At 42.0% G+C, this 21295-nt stretch overlaps 1 pseudogene; it reads right to left on the bottom strand.

The window, feature by feature from the left end:
- Window positions 1–7089: 7089 nt before the first annotated feature.
- The window catches only part of LOC123458693, an 81369-nt pseudogene continuing 67163 nt past the window's right edge, over window positions 7090–21295 (bottom strand).

Below are 21295 nucleotides of genomic sequence, written 5' to 3'. Positions count from 1 at the left end.
AGCCCTCAAGTCTTAATATTCAGGTATTTGATGTACTTTGAATTGCTTTGTGTGCAGGGTTAGAGATACGGATCTAGTTTCATTGTTCTAAATATGGATATATATTGTTTTCCCAGCATCATTTGCTGAAGGGGTTGTCTTTCCTCCAATGTATGTTTTGGCACCTTTGAAAAAAATTAGGTGGCGGTAACTTTTTAGTTTATTTCTGGGTCCCCTATTGTATATTGATACATGTGTTTGTTTTTATGCCATTATCATGCTGCTTTGTTCCTATGGCTTTGTAATAGAATTTCAAATTATGTATTGTAATAGCTCCTGCACAGCTCCTTCTTCTCAAGACAGATTTGGTTATTCCTTTGAGCTTCCATATGCATTTTAGGATTTATTTTCTAGTTCTTTGAAAAATGTCATTGGAGTTTTGGTAGGGATTGCATTGGATCTGTAAATGGCTCTCAGTATTGTTTTTATCCCCCCACAATGTTTAACCAATCTTGAGCATGCAGAGTCTTTCTATTTTTTTAAATATCTTCTTCTGTGTCTTCAGTGATTAAAATTTTCATAAAAGGTCAATCATATCACTATTAAGTTGATTTCTAAGTATTTTATTTTACTTGAACCTATTGTGAATGGACTTTTCTCCTGATATCACTCTTAGAAAATTTGTTATTGTTATAATGAAAAAACACTAATTTTTGTATGTTGATTTTTTTGACACATTGTGGAATGTGTTTATCAGCTCTCAAGGTTTTGTTATGGATTCATTGGGGTACGTTATTTGTTTACTTACTTCCTGCTTGCTAGGCCAGCACTCTGCCAGCAGAGCCACGTCTCCAGTCCCGAATGCTTTCTAATAAAGAGTTTGGTTGCTATTTTACTGCTCAGTTTGTTATTTACCTCTTAAATTTTAATTCTGATAGTTATCTTCACAGAAACTTAAAGCTTCACATGGTCTGGTTTAGATGTTTTATTTCTTAATTCCTCAGATACCATATTTTGTGGGTCCTTTGTTTAAGACAAGCATACCATTTGAGGTTTGGTATATAGTTTTAAGTTGCTAAGAAATAGTAAAGTCTCAGAAGTGTCACTGAAGCACCCTGAAGGGAATGTTAGGCTATGTAGAAAACCAAACACATTGCTCTGTGTTGTTCACATAAATGTTCAATGTTACTTATTGTACTTACAGTGGCTCAAGGATCCTGCATCCTGTCTTGTGGCACAGGTCTGGTCCAAACACCAACTACTCCAGCTTCATAAGCTTCACACTGTTGTACAATGAGGAACAGTGAAGTGGACCGATGCATGCACTTATTACCCAGTACTATACCTTGTTTAAATTTAAAAGATGGCACGTGGCAATGTTGAGGCCTTGTCCAAGAAGGTTGCTTCTCTCAGTGCTCACATAGCAATAAGGGGGCAACTACTTATGGTAGACTCTCCAGTGTACCAGACTAGAGTTTCATGTTTGACATTTAAAATGTTAAGCACATGTGGTGTGAATCCAGCTCCCTGTAGTTGATGTCCATTAACCAAGGTGCTAAGAGACTGAAAGAGAGATAAAAATCAAAGTAACAGTATTATTTTGTGATGAGGATCCTGAATATCCTTTTGAATAAGATATTTAAGCCATTAAAGCATATTATTTCTCCTGGCAGTTTCCCAAGGGAGTACAAATCATATCTGGGAGGTTCCATGGTGAATAAGGAATCAGAGCACAGGGATGGAGCTGTCTGATGTAGCTAATTTATCACAATGGGTGTCGGAGGCCATGTAGATCCACATGTGTCACTGAATACAGTACCGGGTCTGTGGCTGCCCGGCTTCCTCCCTTTATCTGAGTGTAGTAGGCACTTTAGGGGCTTCAAGCTTACTTATTCTATACAGATATGATATCAGCGGAGCTTTCAAATACCATAGTCTCTCTCTCTCTCTCTCTCTCTCTCTCTCTCTCTCTCTCTCTCTCTCTCTCTCTCTATTTCTCTCTCTGAGGCAGTTTCATGTAGCACAGAATGTCCTTAAGCTCAGTATGGAGACAAGATTGACACTGAGCTTCTTATCTTCTTGAATGCTGGGATTACAGGCACATATCATCACACCTGGTTTATGTGGTGCTGGGGAGGGAACCCAGGACCTCATGCATGCTAGGCAATCATCTGCCACCTGAGCTACATCTGCAGACCCACAACAGTTTTGCTCTTGAGATGATGTAAAAGTATTGTCCAGTTTCCTGATTTCCTAACTGTAATCACAGTTCCTGTGTGTCCTTCCCCAAGTAGGTCTAGAGGACCCTTGACTGGTGTTTTTGACTGATCTTCCTGAACACATTATAACAGTATCTTGCAGTAACTGTATTATTGGCCTCTTGTTTGATGTGTAGGCTCACATGCTAGCTATTCAGGGACAACTGCCTCCTACAGTCTTGGGTGGGTACCATCCTCCATTGTTATCCCTTTTTGCTCTATGCATGGTCCAGGAAAAATGAGAGGGTTTTGTTTCTTTGTCCAGCAACCAATACCTTTGATCCCTGGGATTTCCTCTTTGTCCCTCCTGGAAAATTTCTTATCCCAGATGTTCAGCCTTCACTATTTTTCTTGGCAGTGTTAAGTTATGCCAATCTAGCTTTGACTTCTCCCTTAGTGAGCTCCTCCTGTGCCCTCCTGAGCAGGAGCAGAGGGCCAGAACCCATCTGTGTGTTCCACCAAGCTCCCAGTGCTCCACCCCAGGAGAGTCCCAGGACTGTCTCACATGCAGTCCCCACCTCTCCTTTTCCAGTCACCCTGGTTGTTTCTTCTCCTGGGCCTGGCTCTGGCCCTGTGCCTGGCTTGCCAACTCTGAACCAGCTCTGCCAGCTGCTGTGTGATTGATGATACCCCAGGGCTCCCTGGCAGCTTGGTCATATCCAGGGCACTGTTGATTAAATCATAAAATAAAATATGTCTGAAGATGCAATATATTTCTTTGGGGAAAATAAATATTTTAAAATGAAATGTTTATCTAAAATAGACAATTTCAGAATATTTCACAATGCCTAGTGTAATTTCTTGAAATAATAAAAATGAAACCCAAATTATAGGGGTACATAGTTTTACATTGTGAAATATCAAGTGTAGTTTACTGTGTATTAATGTGGCTCTGAACAATGACACTTGTCATCAGAGCTCAGTTGTGTAATGGGGAGCATGTGAGACTTATCAAATGTTGCTGCTGAAAACTGATCTTCTCACATAATGGATTAGATGGTAGCAGTGCATGCAAAGTACACAAAGGACTTGGCCAAATGGTTTTTATAATATGACATTGATTACATATGTTATGCTATTGCACAGGAACAGTTTCATAGCCCCCATCAGTGGAAATAGAAAAAGATATACACTGCTTGTGAAGGCACTGAAAATTTTTCTTTTTACAAAGTGAAATGTCATTGTGTTCGCTAAACAGTTCACATGACCCTTTGGCTGGAGCACCACTTTAGCAGTGTTGAACTTAGAAATTTCATATTTGCTGAAATTCATTTCTATCTAAATTCCAGAAATGAAAATGATGAACTTGAAATATTAGTTAGAAGGAAAGTAATTGTACTGAATGTACATTATTACAGAATCAGACAGCTGTTGCTTTGAAAATGTTTTGAGATTACAAACATATCCTTCATGTGATTAGTATTTGTAAGTGTACAAAGCACCTTCATGTCTGAAACCTCCTTATATGTCTCTATCCTGTGAACTAGTGCATCAGTCATGTCTTCAAAGTTGAAGAAATGAGGTCCTTTTCATAAGTGGCACACCTGGGGCTCTGGTTTCAGGACTGTTTTATATAGAGGCCACTGCAGAAATGATATGTAAGTAACACTCTTCTTGAGAAGAGCCCATTTGGGGCTGTTATATGTTTTCATTAACTGTTCCAATGACAAACATTAATAGAATGTTTCCTCTGTGTCTGAGAATGTAAGAGCATTTCTATGTGTGTGTTAGGCATTTATTTGTTTGCCCATAGAGCTCCTATTTGCCTTTTCTCTCCTCTCTGTGTATCCACAAGCTATATATACTTCTGTATCTATGACTTCTACCTCCTGCGGATAAGGAAAGTCATAGGCAGGAAACTGAGGATTGGAAGGAACTAGAAAAGAAGGCATTTCTTTCTTTCCCATTTGTGTAGTATGGTGTCTACATCTAGCATTAGCTAAGTCTGTGTGGGGTTAATTCCCCAGGCCCATGATGACTTCAGCTCCTGCTACTAACTTTGACTTCTGGGCTTGGGTTTTATAAAACTACCACTTTCCTTTGTCATACACAGCTGATGTCTGCTCTGTTTGCTAACTTAGTTCTCTCATTCCCCACAGAAAAAATTTACTCCCTTCAGTTCATTTATTTAAAAGACCTACTTTGTTCTCCTACCTGACTTGACTTGCTGCTACAACATGCTGTTACGTTTAGCTTTCACAATGCTTCTGGGAGAGATAATAGCATATTCAATTATGGATAAGGAGTTCTGAGATCACTGATATATCCAAGTTCATATAGTTCATACCCGGAGATTCTGGGACTCAATTCTAGCAATCTTGTATAGTTCCCACTTCCAGATGGCAGGTGGCATGACACTGAATGGGTGCACGTGCCAGGCTTCAGGGTCTAAGTGTGTGTGTAGCTCTCAAATATCTGCAGCATTAGGCCAGGCAATGGAGTTCAGAGACATCAGTTTGCCAAAGGCACAGAGATAATGAAGGGCCAAGATGGGATGCAATATCCTTTCTGTCTGATTCTACATCTGTTCTTCAATTGCTACTATTTCTTCCCAAAGCTGGAATGACTGAGCCACCCTGTGGAATGATGCATTAATGCAAACTCCCATTCTCTGCCTCTAGAATCCCATTCAGTGGGTTTAGAAGGGCCCAGGAATGTGTTTAGCACTTAGGACAATTGTTCTCAGGGATGCTGAAGCTGCGTGAGAACAGTAAGAACAGCAGTGTTTCTCTCTACAGCTTCTCTTTCCTGCTTATGGCACCCTTTGTAGCCCTTACTTACCTCAGTTTCCTCATCTATAAAGTGAAACTAGATAATGTATAAGACCACCCAGGTCACTGTACCCATTCCTCTTATGACTGCAGGGGAGTAAGGCACACAGTGTTTTGCTTCCCAGACACCACCACTGTGTGACGAAGCCTCTGAGGGTGGCCGAGGGCTGAGAGCTGGGATTTCCCATGGACTCCACAGGATTGCTGGGGAAGGACTCCAACTTGGCTCCTTGGTGCAAGAGTGAAGGAAGCCCTGTTTACTGGTTTGCAGTAGTTGGCAAACTGGCACTCTAAAAAGGAAGTGGATTGTGGGGTGGGAGTGTTAATGCAGGGAAATATTTGAAGAACTCAGTGTTTGCTCTGAGAGGTCATTAAATAGGTTTTGTTCCCACAACCTCTGGAAAAATGATGCTTCATTAAAATGGCAACATGAGGTATCGTGAAAATGGTGAAATAGGGAACACTGAAAAGACACATTCACTAGATTCCACTTAAAATGTAAAGGGAGTGTAAAGAAAACAAATGGACATTTTTTTTGAGGCAGCTGAGCCACACCAAACACAGGCATCTTTGTCTCCTTGAAAACTTCCACAACTCACTCTCCTTTCTTCCTTTTGACCAGTCTGTACTTCTAAGAGGTGTTGAATTTCGGCCAAACTCTCTGCTCTACTTGCATCAAAGGCTGCCCTCTTGTGAATACCAACTCTCACCTTACTCACTCCTGACCAGGACACAGGTCAGTCCCCATAGTAATTAGCTCACAGACGGAATTTCTAGGCAGGCTCCTGGAGTATCAATCATAGGGATGGATGGGGAGCTCATGTGTGGGAACTGAAGGGGGAGCCAGGCACAGAGCATTCACGATCCCAGCTCTGTCCCCTGCCATGCTGCTGGCTCCTGCCTGCTCATCCCACAGCTTGCTTGACAGAGCGAGTCACCCCCATTACCAGATAAATGAGGTACTCACCCCAGCTGACTGTCCCACACAGGGCGAGGCTGGCTAAGTTTTTGCTGTGACATGATCTTCTCCTGGGTTTTAGTTGTGACCTGATTCAAGGCTGGGTTTTGGTTAAGCCATGAGAGGATATGATATTCCCTTTTCTCATTTATAATATGAAGTGATGTTCCAAGTGTTCTAGCTGGTAAAGAAGGAGAAAAAAAAAAAAAAAAACAACAACCTCTGAACAAGTAGCATGATATGCATGCAGTCTCCTTTGTTCTGAGATCTATCTGCCTTCTGCTCTCTTGTGACCAAGTCTGGGGTCCTGATGGTTCCCCTGGCTGGGGCTGTGTGGTTCCTGCCTCCATCCCAACTTCACAAACCTGGGAAACTGAGTTCAGCATCAACACAAGTTTGGCAAGATATGATGTGAAGTATACAGAGGTTTCCATGCATTGTATTTTTCTTCTGTTGTCTGAGACCAGTCTCATCACCAACAGGGGCTAAGTTTGGCTTTGTCCCAAAGCTTGGAGTCTCCACCTAACACCTGACGGATGGTTTACTACCAGGAGGCTCTGGGCTAGGAGCCCTGGGCACTTCCATATTCCTGCAACACCTAGAGGTCTTGAGCAATGAGACACTGACTAGTGACAGGTCTGTGCTGCCCCCTGGTGCTCTTATATTTTTTTACACTCAGTCTAAATTACAGTCTGCTGTGTCCAGTTATCTCTTCTATAATACAGTATAGAAGTGTACAGCTAGGAGAATCAATTGGGAAGGATTAGGGCAATAAAGGAGCAGATGATCAGTCTTTTCATGGGGTTGAGAACAAACATTTTACCGTGGGTGCCATCCGACTTTATTTGGTAACCAGCATAAGCTAGTATACAATGTCAGAATAAAAAGAACAGATTCAATGGTTTAAATTTGTTTTAACAATGCAGGATTAAAATTGTATTTATTTAATCTATTTTGACTTTATCAAGGTTTATTTTAGCTTCTAACTCTTTTCCCTCCTTACACAGTTCCATAGAGAGAGAGTGCTGCGTATTTTAATTTTTATTTCATTACATGGAAACCAAAACAGGGGTTCGAAGTCTCTTCTGGTCAGTTGCAGTCTCGAGCTGCAGGTCTCTGGACCCTAAATCAGGAGCTGGACGTGAAGCAGGAAGGCCTGGGCTTGGCCTCGGAGCTGTGGCCCGCTCTTGTCTTTCTCATTCTTGTCACAGAGCACTGGGAACACTCTATCAGCTGTGTACGCTATGTCGGGCATTTCAAATATGTTCCTGGAAGTTGTCAGTGCTGTTCTGTATGAGACCTGAAGGCAAAATTGAGTGTTTGTAGTAAATAAAGAACTAAAATCATATCACTATTGGAAGGATGGATGATTTCCAAGCTGCTTAGCCATATTGGCGAGTGTTGAATTCAACACTGGTGCCAGGACATTATGCACAAGAAGCCTGTGTTCTGAGTGCTAAGCGGGATACGTATTGTGTGGGTGGCTGGCCAAGTTCAAGAAAGGGTTTCTGGTGGTGCAGGAGGAGCTTCTAGGAACTTTGCTAGGATGTGGCCTCCAGTATACTAGTTTGCGGGGAAGCAGAAGCACTGAAAGCTGCACACAGAGTTTACCAACAGTAACAAGTGTCATTCTTAGAGTCCAGCCTGCACGACCTCTTTCTTCTCTATAACAACATAACAATTTCTTCTGTTATGAGCTATGTTATTCCTCCATAAATTCATATTTTGAAGTCTTAGACCCAAGTTCCCAGAGATAGGGTCTTTACTGGGTTAATTAAATGAAAATGGGACCCTTATCCAGTATAACCAATGTCCTTATAAGGAGAGGACCTGAGAACACAGATGTCCCCACGGAAGAATGAAGACCAGAGAAAAGACTGTCACGTATGTGCCAAGGACACAGGCTTCACGAGAAACCTTGTTGGTATCTTGGCCTTAGCCTTCAAGCCGCCCAAACTTTGAACAAACATATTCTGTGTTTAAGTCAGTAGTCTGTGGTACTTTGTTACGGGAGCCCCAGAAAACAAATCCAGCCTTCCTTTGAATTTGGGGGGTGCACAACAAGATAACTATCCACTCAGCATTAACACCAAGCAAGTGCACACTATCAAAGCCCACTCTGTAAGAAGCTAAACATCTTAGAAGACAGAAGAGTGACTCGTTTGAACAGCATCCAACATCTTTTACTAGACAAGATATATTAGCATGATTCCTGGAAAAAAGCCCAAGTACATGCCCAAAATATGTACACCACAGTTATGACTGAATATAAATCTTTTCCTCTCATTCTGTGGAGTCCTGTGGAAGGAATCCAAATAGTATGAAAAAAAACCCGCTCAATTTAAATGAGTCTTTCTTTTATGGCTGTGCTGGGGATTGAACTTGGGGCCTTATGCTTGTAAGACAAGCATTCTACTACTGAAATATATCCCAAGACCCCAAATGAATCTTAGAGAGCCAAGCTACAGAGTTCTTAACTGTTTCAAAAAAAAAAAAAAACTCACTGAGGTTACTCCTGTTTTTCCTTTAGCTCTTCTGACCTAACTGAATGCATGACTGGGTGAAACTCTACAGAAGGTTTTGTGAGTAAAGAACCCTTAGCATTGGAGACTTGCGATTGCATGTGTACTGGAGTGGGGGGGTCACTCATGGAGGGGCAAGGTAATTAAGCTGAACTGTACTGAGAACACCTTGTGGCACAGACACAAATGAAATCTGATTATAGATTTGACTTACTGCACAGAAATGCTGCAGGATGACACTGGAGTAGAATATTCATTCAGATTTGGTGGCACTCAGCTATGTGGCTTCCGCAAACTGCTTCAAGCAGTGACTCAGCCTTCTCTTTTGTTAACACCATTGGTAATGCACAGAGGTTTGAGATGGTGCCTGTTGCTTACTAAGTGTCACCAAGCACAGGTGACAGGATCTCAGCATCCTCACATGAGGAGACAGGGCAGTAAAGGCTTGTAGCAGTTTTCTCAGGACCTCTGGCCCCAGTGAAGGATGAGTCCAGGAAACTGCTCAGGACGCACTACTTGGCTCCCCAGTGCCTTACCCTGGTCATGCGGTCCTCGTAGACACCGGAACCTGCTCCTGCTGAGGCATGTGTGAGGTTGACTAATGAGAGTGACACGTACTCGTTTATTCCAAATACCTAATAACAAGTATATTTGCCCACAGAACCACCACAAAACTGATCAAAATTAGGAAAGTAACTATGGTATATTGACATTTAATCAATAGACTTTATTGACGTTTTACCAACTGTCACATTCAAGTCTTATATAGGAAAAATACCATGTCCAGGATCCAATCTAGCGTTCCACAATTCACTTAGTTGGCCTGTCTCCTTAGTCTGTTTCCCTTGCCCTTTCTCTCTTCCTTCCTTTATTTTTTCCTTCCCCTTTTCTTTCCTTCTTTCCCTTCCTTCCTTCCTTCCTTCTTTCCTTCTTCCCTCCCTCCCTCCCTCCCTCCCTCCCTCCCTCCCTCCCTCCCTCCCTCCCTCCCTCCCTCCCTTTCTTCCCTTCCCCTTTCCTCTCTTCCCACCTCCTTCTCTTCCCTCCTTCTTTTCATTTATCTCAGTCTCACAATGTAGCACAAGAAGATCTGGAATTTCTGATCCTCCTGCCTCCAGTATCTCAAGCGCCTAGGTTGTAAGTTTATGTCACAATGTGTGGCTTTTTAGTGTGTTTTCACCTGGAGCAATTCCTCAGCACCCCCCACTCACATTTTATAATCATGGCACATTTAGATTACAGACTGCGGGTTTTGTGAGCGTCCCTTCAATTTTGAAAATCGAATTATTTTAATTTATATTTTCTTGAGCTGCAATAATTTACCCAAAGGAATGCTAAACATGGTGGGAATATGTGAGACTGTAACAGATACCACGTGGGGACACTGAGGTAAGCAAGTCTTCTGATTAACATTAAAACTGTGTTAGTAGAATCATGTTTGACATTGCTATGAGCATTTTTCACTGCTGCCCTTCCTAAATAAGATGCCTGGAATTATAGGTTTAATTTATGCTAGTTGACATTTTGTGTAGCTTTGGAATTCTTCCAACACAAGACTCTGGCACATAGGGAGTGGTACTATTTATATGTTTTTTTTGTTCAAGCTTTCCCACACAGGCTTCCCCTGTAAGGACTATCCCAGTTAATACTAAGGAACTTCCCTATTACTCTCATGTGTCTCCAACCTTTCGATTCCCTCTTCTTCCAACTTACACATTTTACTTCTTTTTTTTTTAAATTTATTTATTTATTTATTTGAGAGCGACAGACATAGAGAGAAAGACAGATAGAGGGAGAGAGAGAGAATGGGCTCGCCAGGGCTTCCAGCCTCTGCAAACGAACTCCAGACGCGTGCGCCCCCTTGTGCATCTGGCTAATGTGGGACCTGGGGAATCGAGCCTGGAACTGGGGTCCTTAGGCTTCACAGGCAAGTGCTTAACCGCTAAGCCATCTCTCCAGCCCCACATTTTACTTCTTATATGCCTCTTCCATGTGGCTGCTCTTCAAACAATAAGACTGTGATTCTAAACTTTTCCTCCATCGAGGAAGCTCTCAGTGTCCTGGTCTCTGTGTAGATTTCTCAGGCTGTGTTTGACTTGTCCTTCCCAAGAAACCAATTGTGGTGTCTAGATAACTGGCAGAAACTAAACTGTCCACTGAACAGGGATGCAGATAAGTGGTTGTTCTCAATGTCATTGTTCCCTGGGCACCAAGGGGACTATTTGCTTCATATTTGCTGTCTCAGGTAAGAGAGAAGCGCATGTTGGTTGGAAGGCTAGGCTTTGAAGGCAAGTCTGAGAGAGTCATGATGCTATAAAAACAAGGCAAGATTCTGCCAGTGATGACACAGTGACAATGAAGGTATAGGGGTTCCAGATGCTGCTGAAATGGTGAAGAACTAGGTGTCTATTAGGAAGGTGGGGACAGAGACTCAAGGACAAAGGAAGTTGAAGTTCCAGACAATTGGTAGTGCTTCATAGTTAGAGAGTGATGAAAGGGAAATGGTTTGCAAACCCTCTCTCTTTTCTTTTGCTCCTTTCTTCCATTATGAAAAAAAGCCTTAACCTTGCCATTCTCCTGCCTGAGCCTCTCCAGTGCTGAGATTACAAGCGTTTGCCACTGCACTCAGCTTTTTCAAATAAGCGTTGTTTGGCTAGGACTCAGGGAAGATTGAATAAGAAGGGGAAGAAAGAATGTGAGAGTCAGAAGTTGGGGAGGCATGCCATAGAATGCTGTCTTCCAGATATGACATAAACTCATGAACTCACAGCATTTGGGATTATTTACATAAGACTAGGTCCATCAAGATTGTGTTACAGACTAGGGAGAGGCTCATGAGGCCCCGCCTTTCCTTGAGGAGTTATTGGCAGTTAATGGTTTCTGGGAGAAGGGGAGACATTTGCTTCAGTAGTGTAACCACAGGTCAGTTACCTATGCTCTAAAATATAACCTAAGCCCCCATTCTTATGCCAGCAACCCTAGTCAAACTCAGTGGGAAAAAAATTCAAAATAGACATTTGGAAGAAGAAGGGGTTCCATGGTGCAAGAGAGGGACAAAAAAGGCAATGACGTCTTCTTCCACTAGACTCAGCTTGTTCCTATATGTATTGTTTGTATAACCAATTTTGTCATCATATTAGAGACTGGGAAGAGGCACATGAAGGGCTTTTCGGTGCTGGCAATCCTTACCCCTGTAACTCAGTACTGATTGCAGAGGTACATTCATGTAGAAATTCAAGCAGCTGTCTGCTGACCATTTGTGTACTTTTCAGTAAGTGTATTCAGTATATTCCTTAAAGTGTATTCCTTAAAAACACTGAATATTGTTGAGTTAAAAGCAACTGAATGTTGTTAAGAGTTATAGAGTAATGTAATGAATTCAGAGTTTGTTTTTCCCCTCTTTGGCTCTACCTCTGGAGGTGACATATTCTAGCATGGCTTCCACTGAGGCTCTGCCAACGTTGCAGCCCAGTATCCAGGCAGTGACAAGGGTCACCTGTGTGTGGGAAACCTTGGTGGGGTGTGGGAATGGCAGTCATGGATTGCCTGACTTTTGTGCATTGACGGTTTTGGTCACAGACATGCAAAAACCCAGTTTCATGGACTGAATGAAACCATTGGCAACTTTCTGGCTTGCTTTTTTTTTTTTTTTTTTTTTTTTTTAAGCTAGACTTGAAGGCAGTAAAGCCAGGAATTCCCGAGCTTTCCCAAGCAAGTGTGGAGAAACACTGGGACGCCTTTTTCTCCACCTCTGTCCATTTGCAGGCACAGTGTGCATTGGTCACAGGCAAACTGAATTGGGCTTTGTGCAAGTCTCTGGAAAGAGACCCAAGTTTATGCGATGGGCAAAATTGACAGTATAGCATCTGTCCCTATCTGCAGTGGAATGTGTGTGGTGTCCTTTATGTGAATAATCCACTCAGGACAGAATGGGGCTTTTGACATCCACTGAGACTGAGCTGCCTTATAATGAGAGGCCTGCTGTCCAAGGGGGGGCTGAGGATCCAGGGCAGCTCTGGCCATCTGCATGTAGAATCCAGAGACCAGCTCCTCACTGTCCTAGCTCCATGGCGAGTGCTCACTGCCTTTCACATGATGCAACTGCCATGAAGAAATCATATTTCTAAACTGTAGACTTGCATGATTTTATTTTGTGTGCATGTGTTGAAAAAACATTATGTATGTGTTTTTATCAGGATCACCATTTTATCCATAAGTGCACTTCCCCAAGTGTCTTTCTTTTGACTACAAGGTCAATAATGACAACAGTTGTTTCCTTACACTGGGTAACAGTGTTCTGTCAAGGATATGCAAGGTCTTTGTGTGCATGAAATTCACTGAAGCCCATAATAATTGAGTGCGAAAGGCAGGTGCTTCTAGCTTTCACCACATGGCAAGGGAACTGGGGCAGCTCAGGGAGGACAATGAGTTGGGGAACAAGGTCAAGCTGCAGGTGGGAGGTGGAGAGAGAGCTAATGGTGTCCTTCAGCCTCTCAGCACCAGGAAGGGCCATGGCAGGAGTGTACTGACTTTTCCTGGCAGGCTTGTGATTCCCAGCCGGAATGCAGGTGGCACTGTTGTGATTTCTGGAGTAACCTTCAGTGCTTCAATGATAATCTCCACTATTGCCAGGCACCAGCTGAGTGTCACCGTGCACCTCATAGGCTTAAGCAACACACGCCAAGGTTTCCAGAACGGCCTCTCATTTATTAGTTGTGTTGGAAAGGAATCTCTAACACCTACCTGGCTACCTCTGGATTGCAACAGCTGTGCAGTATAAGACATTTGGGAGGGGGCTTGTTTTCAAAGTGCCTTTCAGAAAGTATCACCTTAGACTGGAATTTCCATTCTTTTCCAAGAGGATAACTCACAATACTTCTATGATCAGAATTCCAGCCATGAAAGAAAAAAAATCAGGTTAAATTTTCACACACACAGCCCATTTTGGCAAATGTGTTTTCATATCACCTGTCTCCACCTCGCATTTGCTGGCAATGGTCCTGATGGAAGTTTTATGTCAAATGTTGAGTGTCTTGGAAGGTGTTCTGTGTCCCACACAGGTATAAATACTTGGCTGGGTGCTAGAGAGACATTGTTGGATGGGAGACCTGGAGAGGTCTTCCTCAGAGATATTATGACTCCAGAACCAATTAGTCTCAACTCATAAAACGAAGTCATGATAACTACCAGGTATAGAGTGTCTTCTGTAATTTATGTTATATGCTAAGATCCTTACATTACTCTGAATGTTAGCTGAATTCCTACCACTGGATTATTCTCATTTTACAAATGAAGAGGTTGGGGTCTGTGAAATTTTGAAACTTGTCCAAATGCACAGATTTAAGTTTTACAACTGATGGCTGCTTGGAAATTGATTATAGACCATTGTAATTCTGTGCTTCAAAACAATGTTTGAATTAGAATGAAATTTAAATATCTTGTGGTTGCCTGTTTCTAAGGTCAGGTGATGACTTCCAGCTTTTACTGTGTCTGGGCCTCATTCTTTTGTCAGGAAAATCTCCAAACAGCACCAAGAGATGTCCCAGCACACCACTTCTCTGCTTCCCAGCAGCCCAGTCCTAATGGGAACCTGACAGAGATGCAGTCATTATAGGCAACACAAAAGCTTTTGGAAACACCATGCATTAGTTGTCACCTATTTGCACCACTGTGCAAATTAGTATGATTAACAAATGACTTGCTTATCTCTCGGATGGGCAGTTTTCCAGAGTTCTGGAAGTCTTTTATAATACCTTGATACAATGCTTGCTCCATAATGGTTTGTTAACTTGCCAACTCACTATCTTACTTTCTGTTGAGTCAAAACATGATGTTATGTAGAAAAATATTCAAAGTTCTGAGTGGAGAACACATATAGTAAGATTATAATTGATTTAAAAATGTGGTATGATATGTCAGGTTCACTATAAATATGTAATATTCAAATAGCATATTCCCATGAATTAATAAGTATTAATATATGCTTTCTTTTTCATGTGGAAAGCTACTTCCACCATTTTATGTCAAGGAGGCCATTCTGTGGTCACTTGTACTAAAAAGGCATGCATGTTTCCTGCCTTCCTAGGGCTGGACTGTGGTTACATTCTGTCTTGTCTACTTGTAGCTGTAAATGCTTTGAGACCTCGAAAGTCATTTGTTTTCTAACACAGGCACAGATATTTCTTTAAACAAAACAATGCATCTTCTTCAGAAAGGAAATATTAGGAACACCAGAAGTACTAAAGCTATGCAAAATATCAAAGGACTATCTATCACTCATCCTGAAAAATACTATAATTGAGATTTAGTTTATATTAATTGAAGAATTAAAATGAACTCAAAAATGAAAGGGAAACTGGCTTTATTGCATGTCAGAGTACTGAGATATAAAGTGCATTCTACAAACTGCAGGGAATTACATTTCACTTAACCATTTGACTTGATGCCCATTAGAAATCAATAGTAAAATGTAGATCTCATCCATGAAACTAATATTTATTTTATTTAAAAAGCTTTTGAATTTATTATTTGCAAGCAGGGAGGGGGGGAGAGAGAGAGAGAGAGAGAGAGAGAGAAAGAGAGAGAGAGAAAGATGGGTTTTGCCACTACAAATGAATTCCAGATACATGCAATACCTTGTGAATCTGGATTTATGTATGTACTGGGGATTCAAACATGGGCCATCAGGCTTGTAAGCAAGGACCTAACTACTAATCCATATCTTTTAGTACTATTTTTTTATGAGGACCTCCCCATCCCACTTTTTTGTAGTAAAAAAATAAAATGGAGATCAGTTGGGAGCTGCCTGGAAACACTGCCCCCTGGTGGTCACCAAGGACAAGGGGTTATCTGAGTTCAGCTGTCTGTGCTTCCTCCATGCCCACACAACTCTTCTCTGTAGGTGTTATGGTCAAATGCTAATCACCTTCATCCTTAGCTTCTGCAGGATATCACTGAGGTTGTATGATTGAACAAACAGGCAAAGCATGCTGACTCCAATGTGCATCTGCCCTTAAAGACTTGAAAGAGATCATAAGCATTTCAAATGGATGCAGAAAAAGGTGAAATCTAGTCCAAACATTAAGACCTGTGAACTATTGCAATTATTTTCTTTTCTAAAAGCAAGGGAGCATTTATGAAATGCCAAAAGTTATTCTGGGACACATCCTTAGTGGCAGAAGGCCCTCATGAAGTAGGGAGAAGACAGGAGTGACAAAGGTGCTCTAGGATTGGCTTCCTATAGCCTTCCCTAATTGCAGGGACTACACTTTGGAAGTAAGCAACCCTGGATCAACATATTTTCAGGAATTGCATTTGTGATGAGCAGGTACAGGTTTTTCTTCTTGTCATTATTCCCTAAATATTGTGCTGGAACAAATATATATATATATATATATATATATATATATATATATATATATATATATATATTAAGGAGGGCATTTATTTAAAAGCTAGTGCTAGTGGAAATACCACCAGCCCATCTTCTCTGGATTGGCTGAATTTTTCTAAACTTTTTGCTTTTCTATTATAATTTATGTAATTTCAGCCCTAGTAACTAGGATTGCCTTAATACTCTATATAAAAAGGGAAATAGCATTGGCTGGGGGATCAGTCCATTAACAAATTAATTTTGAATTTATATAATAAGCCAGGTATAAGAGATGCTGGCTAAAACAGGATTTGTGAATGAATTAGATTCAAAATTTAATGACTGTTCTTTGTATCTCTGATACAGGCATTTTATTCAGGCATCAGCTTTGTATCTCCAATACTTATTATCATTTCTGTCCTCTTATTAAAGTTACTGTGTAAATCTTCCAAAATTCTTTTGGAGCTGGCTGGGCTAGTACATTCTAAACCAGTGAAAAAGCACAACCTGCATTTCTGCTTCTCGTAGTTTGGATGTCCTCCAATAGATTCAGGAGTTTATTAAAGCTTGTAACTTAGATCTCCAGCCACTTGGCTGGAGGAGGTGTCACTGTGGGTGGTTGTTGCAGTCTGGGTCACATTGCTGGTAGAAATCACCCAACCAAGAGCAGCTTCTGGGAAAAAGAGTTTTATTTTGGCTTACAGGCTCAAGGGGAAGATTCACAATGGCAGGGAAAAACGATGGCATGAGCAGAAGGTGGACATCACCCCCTGGCCAACATAACATGGACCACAGCAACAGGAGGGTGTGTCAAACACTGGCATGGGGAAACTGGCTATAAAGCCCATAAGCCTGCCCCCAACAATAGACTCCCTCCAGGAGGCATTAATTCCCAAATATCCATCAGCTGGGAACCTAGCATTCAGAACACCTAAGTTTATGGGGGACACCTGAACCAAACCACCACATTCCACCCCAGGCCCCCATAAACTGATATCCATACATGATGTAAAATACAATGCATTCAGTTTGACTTTAAAAGTCCCCATAGTTTTTATCAATTCCAATGATGTTCATACATCTCCATAGTTCAAGATCTTTTAACTGAGCCATAATACCAAAAAATAACCTCAAAAAAACCATAATGGCACAAAATAAATATTCACACTGCAAAAGATGGCATTGGGCATAGCAAAGAAACATTCAACCAATACAAGATTTAAAACAACCAGGGCAAACATCTGTAGCTTCAAGTCCAACAACTCTAGCCAGTGACAAATATCCAAGTCTGATAATTCTAACCAGCAACAACTCTCTGGCATTCCAATTCCACCCCTCCAGCTAGGCTACTCATAGTCCTGGGAAACTTCATCGGGGCCGGCAGCTCTCATTGGCAGCCATATCATGGTCCCAGCATCTCCACTGGGTCTCCACTGCAAGCCATGGTTCATCCTCATGGCCCCATGGGGTCTCTATGCAGGCAACCAGCAAACCCGCTTCACACTGCCCATGGCCATTTCCAAAACACAAGACTGTGTTGCAAACTCAATGATCCTCTTTCCAGCATTTCTTATATTCCATGATTCCAGGTAGGGTGCCAATTTGGTAATTCAGGAGGGAATAAAACAGACTTTGAAGAACAGGACACACCTTGAGGACTCAGGCCCCTTCTAAAGAGTCTACATTCTTCTTGTTGCCCCAGCACAGGTCAGCTAGCCCAGTCTCAAAAGTTGTAATCTCTCAGTTGCAGCTGAACGGGCAGCAGTTCACCCAAAGATTTTTCTTTCTGTGCCATATCCCTCTGCACACACCAGTTCATTTCTACACAAAGCAACCCTGCAGAACTTCTCAGGACACGGGCATAAGAGCAAGCTTCTCACACAAACTGCTAGCCCAGTCCAAACAAAACTCTTTCTCACCCTCATAAGCCAAACCTCACAGTCCATAGTTCTTACTGTCTTCGGGTCTTTCAGCTCTGACCAGAACAGTCCATCAAGCTGTACTAACAGCACTGCAAGTCATCTCTTAGGACAAGGTTTCAACTCCTTCCACATTCCTCTTGAAAATCAGCTCCAAAAGGCCAAAGCTACACAGTCAGGTGTCTAGCAGCAATCCCACTCCTCGGTACCACTTTACTGTTGCAGTCTGGGTCACATTGCTGGTAGAAATCACCCAACCAAGAGCAGCTTCTGGGAAACAGAGTTTTATTTTGGCTTACAGGCTTGAGGGGAAGCTTCATGATGGCAGGGGAAAACAATGGCATGAGCAGAAGGTGGACATCACCCCCTGGCCAACATAAGATGGACCACAGCAATAGGAGGGTGTGCCAAACACTGGCATGGGGAAACTGGCTATAAATCCCATAAGCCTGCCCCCAACAATAGACTCCCTCCAGGAGGCATTAATTCCCAAATATCCATCAGCTGGGAACCTACCATTCAGGACACCTAAATTTATGGGGGACACCTGAACCAAACCACCACAGTGGTTCTTAGGGTCCAGCTGTAAAGTGTTTGGGGCAGATCTGGCATTCCAGCCTAAGGTATTCAAAGAGCAATCTGAGTTCTGTCTGGGTTCCCTATTGTTGAGTTTCTGGGTTTTGCTGGTTCATGGAAGTTTCCTCCCATAAAGTGTGGTTGGTATGGAATTTCATTTCAATATGATGGTGACTACTATAGAAATTGGTACCAGGAGTAGGGTGTTGTTGTGTGATGAATTTGACCATGTGGAGTTTGGTCTTTTGGAACTTTTGTGCTGGAGGAATGGATTTGAACTTGGTACTTGCAATTGAAAATGCTTTCTAGAGTATTAAGCCAAGTTTTATGGACTATTATTGTGAGAGTTTGGAAATTGTATTTGGAGGCCTTGCTTATGAACTTTCAAAGGGGAAGGAATGACTGCAGAGAGCTTTGTTGCAATAGGGATATGGCATAAGGGCTGGCTGCTTTCTTATGCCCATGCCCAGAGAGTTTGATCAAGATTAAATTTGTAATGGACTGATGTGCTTGGCTAAAGATATGGAACCAATATATATAAAATTTACAACTGAAGAAATTTGAAAAAGTTTAAAATTTATAGGCACAGAGACTGGTTTTAGGTTACTGAAGTTGCTATTGTCAAACACATTAGTAATCTTAAGGAAGATGACCCAACTACTTTACATTGGAACAATGGAAAGGATGCCAGAGGAGAGAATGAATTGTAGTAATGCAAACTCTTTAGAAAGGAAGAAAAACATGCTCTTCAAGGTTATGAGATATTTTGTCCCTTAATTAACACTATGGCTGTGTCCTACACACCTGGTATTGGTTTTGGAAGGATGAAAAATGTGTAGAGTGGGTCATGAAGTGCACAAGATTCCAGGAGCCTCTGCTGAGATGAAGCATGGGAAACAGGATATTCCTGTTTTAAAGGCAAGAAAGGCGAGTGTATAGAGTTGAAGACAGACCTTGATTTGCATGGAAACCCCCAGATGTTTTGGACATACCAGGTCTATGTAAGGGCTACCATGGACTTTCAGACACACCACCACACGTCAAGATCTTCCCAGTCATACCTCCTCCATTAAGGTGGCTGCAGATCCAATCTACAAACTAATAAAACACTGAATATATTGGGGGGCCACAACAGGCATAAGCCCACTTCAAAAATACATCACCTCCAGGAAGCTACAATTTTCAATTTACCACCAGCTGGGGACCTAGCATTCAGAACACATTAAGTTTATGGAGGACACATGAATCAAACCAGCACACATATCATATATTGCAGTCAGGTTAACATTGCTGGCAGAAATCACCCAACCAAGAGCTGCTTATGGGGGAAAAAGGTTTATTATGGCTTACAGACTTGAGGGAAAGCTCCATGATGGCAGGGAAAAATGATGACATGAGCAGAGTGTAAATATCAGCTCTTGGGAAACATCAGATGGACAACACCAACAGGTGAGTATACCAAAATCTGGCAAGGGGAAACTGGCTATAATACCTGTAAGCCTGCTCCCAACAATACACTGCCTCCAGGAGGTGTTAGTGCCTAAATTTCCATCTGCTGGGGACCTAGAATTCAGAACACCTAAGTTTATGGGGTGAATCAAACCAACACATTCTGCCCCTAGCCCCCATAAACTGATAACCATACATGATATAAAATACAATGCATTCTGTCCAAGTTTAAAAGTCCCCACAGTTTTTATTAATCACAATGATATTCAAAAATTCCCATAGTCCAAGATCTTTTTTTTCTTCAAATTTTATTAACAACTTCCATGAATATAAAAAATATCCCATGGTAATACCCTCCCTCCCCCCACTTTCCCCTTTGAAACTCCATTCTCTATCATATCCCCTCCCCACCTCAATCAGTCTCTCTTTTATTTTGATGCCATGATCTTTTTGTCCTCTTATGATGGTCTTGTGTAGGTAGTGTCAGGCACAGTGAGGTCATGGATATCCAGGTCATTTTGAGTCTGGGGGAAGCAATTTGTAAGGAGACATACCCTTCCTTTGGCTCTTACATTCTTTCTACCACCTCTTCCACATTAGACCCTGAGCACTGGAAGGTGTGACAGAGATATTACAGTAATAAGCACTCTGGTCACTTCTTTCTAGCACCATGATACCTTCTGAGTCATCCCAAGGGCACTGCCATCTGAAAAGAGAAGATTCTGTACCAAAAGTGAGAGTAGCATTAACATAAGGGAATGAACATTAAGAGAAATGCTTACTGGACAGTTTGATGAGCATAGTATATACATTTCGATGGACAGCAGCAGATGTTACACCCCTAGGGCTCATGACTACCCCTGTTTTAAGTTTTTAGTACCAGGGATGTATTCCCCCCATGGAGCAGGACTCCAGTCCAATTAGAGGGCAGTTGGTTTCCACCATGACAGACATGCCACTATTGCACCTGTTAGCTCATTTGGCCTGGTTGGTCAAATATAAGGCTTGCAGGGTCCACTGTTGAGTAACTTCACTGGTGATTTCTCTTTCTCCCATTGAACTGCATGCAGAATGGCTTCTTCCAGCTTTCTGTCAGCTGGTCTACATGGAGGAGGTTATCAGCTCAGTTCCAGCAGGATTTCTCAGTGGCCTTGCAGCCCAAGTATGTAGAGTCTTCAGCAATAGTGTCTTACCATCTATTCCTGGTGGGAAACCAAGGGTCTTGGCAATGGCCTATAATGTTTTGGGGGCATCAGGAACCTCCCTGGCCAACAACTCACTGGAAGGTATCCCATTCCTGGCACTGAAAATTTTTTAGCAACAATATATGGCTCCTGAGTGTTCCATTGTCGAAAAAAATAGGATTCCATATGATTTATTTATATCCTCTTAGATTTTGATTAGCCCTCCCTCTACCTTTCCTTTACTCAATCTCTCCCCTTGACCTCACTTTGGGCCTTTTCACCCCCATTTATCTATTCTTCTACATATGTA

The sequence above is a fragment of the Jaculus jaculus genome, chromosome 2 (assembly GCF_020740685.1).
Source record: "Jaculus jaculus isolate mJacJac1 chromosome 2, mJacJac1.mat.Y.cur, whole genome shotgun sequence".
NCBI lineage: Eukaryota > Metazoa > Chordata > Mammalia > Rodentia > Dipodidae > Jaculus > Jaculus jaculus.
This window is presented reverse-complemented; position numbering and strand designations above follow the sequence as displayed.